At 32.2% G+C, this 11,491-nt stretch overlaps 1 pseudogene; it reads left to right on the forward strand.

The window, feature by feature from the left end:
• Positions 1–1,627: 1,627 nt before the first annotated feature.
• Positions 1,628–2,640, forward strand: LOC111408612 (annotated as a pseudogene).
• The last annotated feature ends 8,851 nt before the right edge of the window (positions 2,641–11,491 follow it).

Below are 11,491 nucleotides of genomic sequence, written 5' to 3' on the forward strand. Positions count from 1 at the left end.
TTGTTCTCAACTGAGATCTGCAGGCGATTTGCCGAATCTACAGCAAAGGAAGTCATGGAAGTTTCTAGGAAAATTAGACAAAAGGGAAGTGAGGCTGAGAAACAAGAATTGTTTGATGATATGAAATCACAAGTTATGCCTTCATTGCCTCACCTTCATATTATATTTCTATATTTGCCAATGAATTGAAGGAAGAGATTAAATCCATGGTTAAATTGTGAGGCCAAACTCTATATCCCAAGCACTTAAGATGGCCCACTATTACAGCCTTGAACAAGACCTCCAAATTCCAAGCCAAACCCACTTACCAACCCAAATGGTCCAACAGACCTGAGAAGCCTCTTGAAAATACTCCCAAATACTTGCCTCAGACCACCCATGAATCAAACCTAAAAAATTCATTCTAATCTCATGGTTTGCATATTGTGTCCATGTGCATAGTTTTTCACTCATTTCTCTCTGAGTTATTCATGAGTGTGTTATTGTTTCTCTTTGTTATTCATGACAAAAAGGGGGAGAGATTAATATTTATTTTAGTGATGTGGGCATTATATGAGTTAGTGGGGGAGTAGTTATTTTTATTTTTGATATTTGAGTTAGGAGAAGAAATATTTATTTAAGTAATGTGGGTAATATCTGAGTTAGTGGGGGAGTATTTATTTTTTATTTTTGATATTTTAGTTAGGAGAAGAAATATTTTTTTATTGATAATCGAACTAGCATGATTTGATAATTTTCTTTATTAATATTATAATAAGTTTTTTTTGTATAATATCAACATCAGATTTTGAATTGCTAGTTCGGCTATTGATATATCTATCTCAGCTTGTCATGTTTTAATTTCTAAGGTATTGATACACGTAATATAAATGTTTTACTTGTTTTGTTTATATGACTTAATTATATGTTTTATTGTAAGTTTCCTCTTGCTTTTACATGTGGTATTGTTGATTTATGTGTTTTTAGGAAATAGGTATGACAAGTTGTTGACAGGGGCGGAGCCCCATTAGGTCCAGTGCGGGCAAATGCCCGCACTGAACTTTTGGGCTCTAATTGGCCCATTTTTTTAATTTTTTTTTTTTTAAGTTTTGTTTAGCCTGGTTCAAGTCTCCAACCCAGATAGAAGCCCAATTGCCCACAGCCTATGACCCGTTTACTGACCCAGACCTGGAATCATAATTCAATTAACCCGTTTTCATTCAAGCTCTACATTTAAACTAAAATCAAAACCGAACCCTTGCTCCCTCGCGTGAATCGCCTCGCTCTCTCGCTTCCCTTCTCGCCACTCGTCGACTTCCAGTTCCAGTCTACTGTCCGCCGACATCTCCTAGATTAGGGTCTCAACTCTGGCCCCTGACTCTAGTATCCCCAATACCCACCGCAACTTTAACCTTCAACCGTCGCCACAACCTGAACTGCAGAATCTGCTATTGTTTTTTCCAGTTCCAGCCAACCCAACGAAAGAAGAAGAAGCCAGAGCCTAGAAGAACTGAAGAAGGTGATTTCGATTTCAATTTCAATTTCAGCCACTCCAATTTCAATTTTTCAGCAGTAGACTAATGATTTTTTATTTTATTTTATTTTTTTGGTAAAATCATCATAATCATGTATTAGTTTTGTATTGTATATGGAGTTAGCTTAGTGAATTCATTGCTCTGTGAAATGTGAATTACTTTTGCTTCCAGTATTATTACCATCGTGTCCCTGAATTGCTTAGTGAATAGCTCTATATTTGCTTCCAGTATTTGTGATCTGTGAATTGAATTGCTTCCAGTAATTGGATGATGTGAATTGTCGAGGGAAATTTCTTGAATCTTGAATCTTTCCACTCAAACGCATACATTGTTCAAATTCTATTGCGAACAAAACACTGAAAATGTACTCTAAGCTAATAGCTTATCTGAAAAACTGATCATAGTCAAATTAAGTAACATTTCAAGAAACATAGGGAGTTCTATTATATGGTTGAGTGTCAGTGGTTTTTATTTAAATGTTTGAATCAAAGTATTTAACTTGCTCAAGTACTGGTTTCTGGATTTTAAATCTATATCATCTCTAGAACTAGATTGATTGAAGCTTGCTAATTTAGTAGGAAAAATTGGATATGCTCTTGCTCATATGATTGCTAGGTTCATCCTCTACATGCTAGATATTCCTCCTGCCGCTGAGTGCTAACTGCTGAGGCACTAAATGGAGTGATATGGGATTGGTCAATGCTGCATTCCCTCTTCTCAAAGGTTAGTAATTTTCTCCTGAGTAGTGAAAATAATCGTCAATAGTTTCATGTATTTTGATATTTTGTATGCTAGATGAGATATGAGTTAAAACTTAAAAAGTGGATAACATGTATCTATCTACTATGCTATTTAAATTAGGTGGTGTTGCAATAGCTAATGTTGTTGAAGCATGCAATGGAGTCAATATTATAGTGATGGTTGGTGGTTTCCTTGGGAAAGAGGAAAGATGTGATCTTAAAGAATGTTTCATATACAAATCCAGAAATCCCAGGCTTCAGTTCTCGAGAAGCATGCTGCTGCCAACAGCAAGGTAATTAGCTTATATTGAGCTTTCTTGATGACCTTTTTTTCATAGAACAATGCTATATCATTTTTAGTTTGCGGTAGTATTGTTTTATATTTTTATCATTCTATTATTCATAGTCAAAAACTCAAAGTTTGGCATTATTATGCCCGCACTGAAAAATATTCCTGGCTCCACCCCTGGTTGTTGAGATGAAGTGTAAGTATTGAGTCTTTGGGTTGGTAGTGTATATTGTGTAATGTTGAAATAAATGATTTTTTCCAAAATGCTAAAAGGGAAGTATGTTAGGTCCAAATTGTATTGGCTAGTTTTGTGTCCAAAATTATAGTTTATTGAGTTGTAATTAAGGTCAAAGAATCGAGGGTTGGAGTATGTTTTGAAGAAATCAAAGTCAACTCAAGAAAGTTAAGACGAACAAGGCATTTTCACTATATCATCTTGACACAATTAAAGCATACATCACTAAATCAGCTTTTCCGAAGAGGTAAAATCGCTTGTTGAATGCGTCGGTTTTACAGTAGCTTCATCGCTCTCTAATCGTCCCACTATCGCTCGAGCGGTCATGTTATAAACTAAAACTCTAGTTCACAATTTTAACAGATTTTTCAATTCCAAACACTTCATATTATAAATACCCAAGCAATAGTTCGTCCCAAACATGTTAGGAAGTTGGTTTAGCCTTTATTTTAATCAAGAGAATAAATCTCTTGCCACAACCACAAGATCAAAACACAAAGGATCTAAAGATCAAACATCAGAAACCAAATTCTTCACCAATAGTCCTTCAGAGTTCTGAAGTTTGGGAGAGGTTGTTGGAGTTCCAATTGGAGAAGAACGAGGTTCATTCTTGATGATCCATGCATAGGAAAAAGAAGTCTAGCATTCTGTAAAGTGTAGGAGGCACAATTGAAGAGTTTCTTTGATGATTTATAGGTTTGGTGATTAGAGTCTACTAAGATTTAGTTGTATTTGGACCAATTGTAAGGTAAATCTTTTCTAGTGAATCATTTCAACATGGTTTGCCAAAAAAAAAAAATAATAATAATATTTTTCAATTTTATCTCTGTGAAGATTATTCAAGGAGTTTTCCTTCTTTAACATATTTGGTGTTGATTTTACTCTTATGCTTTGATCTATATAGCATGATTGGCAATTAGGATTTAATTGGATCAAACTTAGTCATCTAGAGACAAGAAACTAGGACTTCTTGTTGTTTATTATTGTTTGTTATTTTTAACTCCGCATTATACACCTATTCACCTCCTTCTAAGTGTTGCTGGGTCTAAATATCATTTATTTCAAGAATTAATGTTATTATAAAGTGGTAACAAACTAGCTAATATAAAAGGCAAGAATCAAAATGTGACGGTGCGCCGGTTTGGCTACAACTGCATACTAATTTGATTATATGCTAAAAACTTGTATATGAAAATCAAGATGAAACTCAAGCAATGGTGGAAACAAATGATCTATGACCCGAATTTATTATTATTATTTATGGATTGGGAAAGTTTCAAAGTTTAACTATAAAATTAAACAATTTCCTACCTTAGTTTTCAACTTATTTTATTTTACCGAAATTTGTTTTACTCATTTTGTAACATTCTTTGTTATTCCATTTGTAATATATGTGACACAATGTCAATTATTGTAACAATAATAACAAATTGTGCTACAAAATCGATGCAATCACCACAGAAATAGCATGACGATCACATCGCCAAAATTACCATCTCTGGCGTCACATCTTTTTGTCGCTGCCATCACTTTCGCCATCATTTTATAGCAAAACTTCACCACCTTCACAATCGACCGACCACTCCATTTGGCCATAAATTTCAAATAACGTAAACCCAAATATTTCATCATTTTCGTATATGAATAAAATAATTCAACATAAATATAAAGCCATTGTTTGGGCTCCAACAAATTTTGAGGAAAATATATTTTGAAATGGTGATTTTTTTTGAAAAATATATAGTTAAAAAATAAGAAAATTTTTTAAAATTACGTGTATTCTTATTTTATTAAAAATTGTTTGATCAAAAATAAAAGAAAAAATCCATTTTGAAATAATGGAACCCAAACAAGGGCAAAGAATGTTCATATATGAAATTTTAGATTTAAAAACTAAGATATGGAGTGGTGGTAGAACAGGAACAACAATAGAGTTGGTAGAGATGTGAACGAGTTGGGTCAAGCCAGTTCACAAGTTGAAGATCGTGACTCGAGTGTGTAATGGACAAAAACTAACTCGAGCTTTTTTTACCAGAGCCGAGTTGAAGCTCGCTCACTTGAGAAATCGAGGCTTGGCTCAAGCTACCAAGCCGGCTCATTTTTTTCTAAATTTGTACAGGCAGACTACCTGAAGCAGCCTGCTTCTGCCTTCTGGTAGCTGGGCGCTGGTTTGCTTCAGGCTGGTAGTTGCCTGCACCAAGTAGACAGCAAAGAGCCTGTAACACGGGCCATTTTGGCCAGCCACGCAAGTCGGCTCATATGGCTCGACGTGCCACAACGGCTGGTTCGAAGGGTTTGATATTTTACTAATTATAGACGAAATCTTTTAAAATTTTATAAATTAATAAAATCCTTAAAAATCTACAAATTATTTAATACCTTTTATTAAATTTGAGTTGAGCATACTTAAATTTTAATGAAATCTATTAAATATGAGTAAGGAACACTTGAATTTTTGTACTTTTAAAATCTAAATTAAAACGTTCTCTAATTACTTTTTCTTTAGAAAACAGATAAGAAAATTGTTAGGGGTCAATTAATCCTAAACATTAACATCATATAAACATAATATTTAACCCTTGTTTGATCATCATTATTTCCAAAATGCCTTTTTTATCTCTCTTATTTTCATCCACACATTTTTCAATAAAAAATATTATTACACACAAATCCAAATTTTTATTTTTTATTTTTTAACTATTGATTTATTATTCCAAAATGTATTCTTACAAAATAATAATAAAAAAAAAAGATAGACAAAAGGGCTCAGACATGCTCTTAATACATCTTTAATGAAACTTAATTTTAGTCTTGAATATGGTTTACATAATTAATGCATCAGGGACGGATGCAGACATTTTACATTAGGGGGTCACAATCAAATTTTTGAAAAAAGCGACAAATTTTTTTATTACTTTATATGAGTTATAAACTGTTATACTACTTTTTCATCTCGATTATTTTTACATCTAAATTTTTATATATATATATATATAAATTTGATCATTTTTAGGATTTTTATATTATTGTTACTTTTTCCTCTCAATTAATTAATTTTTTAAAAAAATAATCTAATAAATTTCCTAATAAAATTTTTGACGTCATTTGAAAAAAAAATAATTGATCAAGAGGAAAAGGTAACAATAATAAAAAAAAAATCTTAAAAATGATTGAATTTTTTTTATATATAAATTTTTTTCAAATATAAAAATAATCAAGATGAAAAAGTAGTATAACAATTTATAACCCCTATGAAGTAATAAAAATTATATTAAGAATTTTTAAGTAAAAAAAAAAAATTGACTTCATACCACATGTAAAATTTCCTAAAAAAATTATGTAAATTATATTGAGAAATTTTTCGATCAAAAATAATAAACATTAATAAAATAATTGATTTAAAAAAAAACGAGTTATACATCTCTTTTTAGTATACACGTTTGATGTACGTTTAACTATTTTCGATATTCATTTAGATCATTCGATATGTTTATGATATAGTTCTCGAAAATGAGTTTCGAGAGGATATAGAAAATTTATGGATATGGGTAGCGTATAATCGTCAAAAAATTTTAAAGTTAGTTTGTTATCGAAATTCTCGAAATATTAGTTTGGAGCTGCATATTTTTATGCCTCATAACATTTGTTACAATTGATCATTTCGCACAAGATTATCTGTGAGTATTTTAAAATGATATTAAGAATGTAATATTTCAATTTCCTTTGATATTTCATAGTGAGCCCAAAAATTAAAACCAAAAAAAAAAAATAACTTTAAAAAACTCGAGGGTCAAGTGACCCTAGGAGACCCCCCTTGGGTCCGCCCTTGCATCAAATTGCGGCGACAATTTCTAAATGACGTTAGCCAAAATTGACGTAATTCAAAACTTAGTCCATGAAATTCATCTACCAAATTATACAACACAATTTTAAGTATTGAAGAATAAAAAAAATCACATTTTTGAATGGAAAATGACATGTATATAACATAACATAACATAACATAGCATTCTTCACTGGATATTTATATCAAGAATTCCCTTAGTTTCGATAACAGTAATAGACAAACAGATAAATTGAAATAAATAATATAACATGGATAATCGAATTAAAATAGAATGAAGTTGAATTACAACACGAAACAAATTTCTGAGTTGAGAGACCTCCGGTGATTCCATTTTTTATTATTATTATTTTTCCTTCTAACCAAAAAGTGAAAATTGGAATACGAGCATCTGATGGGACATACAACCGAACTTACTAGAGTTATTAGAGGACTTTGTTGTGACGTGACCGATGTAACCTTTCCTTGGATGTTAGCTGCTCGACCAAAAATGATGTTCTACCCAATCATAATAGGAAAATGTTGTGACACAGACTTACATCCCTTCACATGAAAGGGTGTTTACGAATATTTTATTATATGTGGACTCTCTTAATGTGAGGGGAATGTAAGCCTGTGTGTACACACAGCACAATCCATCATAATATTTATCTTAGCCCGTTTGGCTTTATTAAATTATATTTCATTTTTTTCTTTCCTATTTTCAACTACATAATTTTCGATAAAATAATATTAGACATATATTGCAAAATTTTCTTTTTTTTTCAACAACTCATTTTTCAAAAAAATATAATTTCACCCATTTTTATTTCATCAAAATGAGGGCTAAACAGGGGCTTAGTCTTTGTAGGCTTGTCATAACACGGGTTGTGTTAGACTTCTATGATATCGAACTTACGTGAAGCTTAACTTGTGTTAGTATAACATGAATGGCCCCACTTACACCTCTAGATTAGAATAAGATAAGTGTTGTTATTTTTATTTTTATTATTATTATTATTATTATTATTATTATTATTATTATTATTATTATTCAACCTCGAAATTGTAAAATGAGAATCTATTTGCAAAACAAACCTCAATAGGTATATCTAAATTTTTGAAGAGGTAGTTGTCAATAAATAACAAATTATTTCAAGAATGTCCCAGTAATTATCTCAATTAAGTAACTCATTTAGCATTATATTAACCCTAATTTGATAAGAATTCATTGATTTTTTCTTTCTCTATTAAAATTGTGGAAATTACACAATTCCCTGTTTTAAAAATTCACAATTCTAAAATAAAATGGATAGTTTAACCTTTCAAAAATTAGAGGTTTTATTTTAATTAATATTTTTACAAAATATTTATACTCTATTACACACACAAACCCTAATTAATTCCTAATATTTACTCTCTCTACGTTTCTCTCTCGTCTCACACACTCTCTCTCTTTCTCTGTGTGTATTCCCCGAAGAAAACATAGCAGTGGCAAATCTACGTGGTGGCGGCGAATCTACTAGTGGTGGGGAAAGATGTGGTGTGGTGGTTGCGTGGTGGTGGCAGTAGATTTGTGTGGTATGGTAGTGGTGTGGGAAGATGGTGTTTGGTGGGTGAATGTGGTGTGGTGGTGGCGTATTTGTGCGGTCAGAATCTGCATGATGGTTGTTGATTTGCGTTGTGGTGGGGAAGATGTGGTGTGGTTGTTGCGTGATGGTGGTGGATCTGCACGGTGTGGGGTGTGTGTGGTGTGGTGGTGGCGTATTTGTGCGGTCAGAATCTGCATGATGGTTGTTGATTTGCGTTGTGGTGGGGAAGATGTGGTGTGGTTGTTGCGTGATGGTGGTGGATCTGCACGGTGTGGGGTGTGTGTGGTGTGGTGGTGGTATGGTGGTGTTACTGTATGGTGATGGTGTAGTGGTGTGTGGCGGTGATGAGTTTGTTTGGTGTGGCGATGATATGTTGATTTTGTTTAAGACAGTGGTGTTGCTATAGGGTGATGGTGGTGGTGGTTCCGGCGGTGACGGTGGTGTTTGTGATGTTGGAGGCAGTGATTGTTTGGTAATGGTCACAAATTAATTAGTTGATTGTGATCGTTAAATTGGTTAATTTGTGACCAATGTGACCAGTAAGAAAGATAAATTGTGACAAAAACTTGTGATCTAAAAAATTAGTAATTTGTGAATGTTTAATAAGTTGTGATATATAATATTTGTGATCTGTGACCTATAAATAAATTGTGATGTATAAATTTTTGATCTATGATCGACGAACAAATTTGTTACTTACAAAAGTTTTGAATTGTAACCGTAAAGTAATTCGTGACATTAAAAATTCCGATTTGTTATCGAAAAATAATATGTGACTAATTAAATTGTGAATTTGTGATCGAATTGTATAGATCTGTGACCTTAATATATTTAATTAATTAATTAAATTATAAATAAAATTTAATGAATATTTGATTTTTGAAATTTGAAACTTGTTTTCTTACTTTTTGAAATGGGTAATAGTTATCCTCTTAGTTATGAAGTTTTTCAATTAAAGTTTGGGTGTGGCCCGAGTTCTATTGTGAGTTGATTGTATGTCTTAAAGAAGTATTGAAAAAGTAAAAGATGTAAACAAGGAGAAGAAATCGATGGAAGATCACTCGCTAGCTGCCTTTGGATCACTCAAGTGGGTTTTGTAGTGAGTAGATAGCTTGCCACCACTAGGCGATCGCTCGAGTTGTCATCTTTTATGAGAAATCCTAGTTTAGCAATTTTGGTAGCTTTTTCTTTCCTAAACCACCTTAAACACTCCATTATTTGTTAGTCTACATTAGGATTTCACCTTATGTTATTCTCTTCTTTATATTATATATATTAGGAATAATTACATCTTTTGAGATCATCCAACTTTTGTAATCATCTTTTGATATAGTGAATTTTCTTATTTTATTTTTTAGATTTTCCCGTTTTGAGCTTCTACGTAAATCTTGTATTCTTGTTCTTATATTTTCATACAGCTAATTCTCCTTTTACGTAACAAACTAGCGTCAGAATGAGGTTTGATTTTGTGTAATGCAAACTATGAAATTTTCAATATTTTGCTTTTGGATTGCAACACTAGATTTTCGTAATGGTAGGTAAAGATAAATGTTGTCTTCGTGAGAATGGACTTGGATGATGCCCTGTTATGGTTTAGTATAAGACACCTTCAATTGGGCGTAGGGAAAAAATAACGTAAAGATCGAAAGGCTCTATCTCGAATTTATCTTCATCTATCAAATCAAATTCTTTAAAGACGTTCTAAAGGAGAAAGTCGTTGCTACATTATGGTTAAAATTGGACAGTTACGCATCACGAAAAGTGTAACCAATAAATTACATTTGAAGTAGCAATTGTATTCTCATCGCATGACAGAAAGCGCGTTTATAGAAGATCATCTAACTGGCTTTAAAGAAAATGTTGATGATCTAGAGACCCTGGAGGTCAAATATGATAAAGAAGATTTAGGGTTAATTTTGCTGTGTTCATTGCCTTCTTAATATGTCTTTCATAGACATTATTTTGTATAGTCGCAATACTCTTGCAATAAATAAAGTATATGATGTTCTGTTTTCAAATGAGACAATGAAGTGGCTTGTTTTTTACTCTGAGACTTAGGTAGGGTTGTTTGTGGTAGTTATGTGAGAGACAAATCAAAGTCTAATTACAGCGATAAAATCTGTAATTATTGCAAGAAATAGTAGCACATCAAATATGACTGTTATAAGTTGTAGAACAAGGATAAAATAAAGAAACAATTAGAAAATTCAGGTGAAGTCAGTATTGTAAAAGATAGCTATAATGATGGAGAACTTCTAGTTATTTCTTTTATGGCGACTCGCCCTTTGGGTTTTCAACGTATGAAACTGTTTTCCAAAGGTACTATGATAATGAAAAATAATGTACCTAATAAGATAGCTAGAATGATCAGAATTAAGATGTTTGATGGGACTATCAAGATATTTAGTGATACAAGACGTGTTCCAGATTTGAAGAAAATTCGTATATCTTCAAGTACTCTTGATTCAAATTGGTACAAGTACACTGATGAAGGATGATCCTAAAGTTAGCAAAGGTGCTCGTGTTGTTAAAAAGGGGTAGAGAAGGTTTGCCCAGTAATATGTCTTATAGGGTATTGCAAATCTATTAATACAAATCAGTAGAAATTAAACAAAGATGTGGAGTTTGAGTTTGGGTCAGGGTTTATATTGGATTCTACATATCAATTTAGTTTAAAAGTCAAGGATAGTACTGCTTTGCTACCACTACCAATGGCACCACAATATTCTATTATTAAAGATAGAGTTATTAGACTTCTACAGAAGTACGATGTGAATGATTTGGTTGCTTATGCTTTGAGTGTGACTGTGTATTGATTCTAGTAAAGAATCTTCTTCAGAGCCACTTAATTGTGTTGATTTTGATTTTGTTGGAGATCTTGAGAAGTAAAGATCTCTTATAGGGTATGTTTTTACTATTGATGATTGTGGTATCAATTGGAAAGCTGTTAAGTTGTATATGAGGTTTGACTCATCTATGAATATTCATGACTTCAAGAGAAACAGTTATGATAGTTGTGTTTACTTTAAAAATTGTGGTACTGTATCATTTGTATATCTACTCTTATATGTTGATAGCAGCCTATGATAAGGGAGAGATAAGAAATGTGAAAGCCTAACTTAGTGAAGAATTTGATATTGTTGTGAGTAAAGTTGGTATCCAAGATAATCCTACTGATATGATGAGCAAGTCACTCCTTGTAATCAAATATGAGCATTGCTTGAACATGGTTGATATTAGTTATTAAGTTTGACCTCAAGGGCTTTTTTGTGGAAGAAGTGGAAATTTTTTTTTTTTT

This window comes from Olea europaea, chromosome 13 (assembly GCF_002742605.1).
Source record: "Olea europaea var. sylvestris chromosome 13, O_europaea_v1, whole genome shotgun sequence".
NCBI lineage: Eukaryota > Viridiplantae > Streptophyta > Magnoliopsida > Lamiales > Oleaceae > Olea > Olea europaea.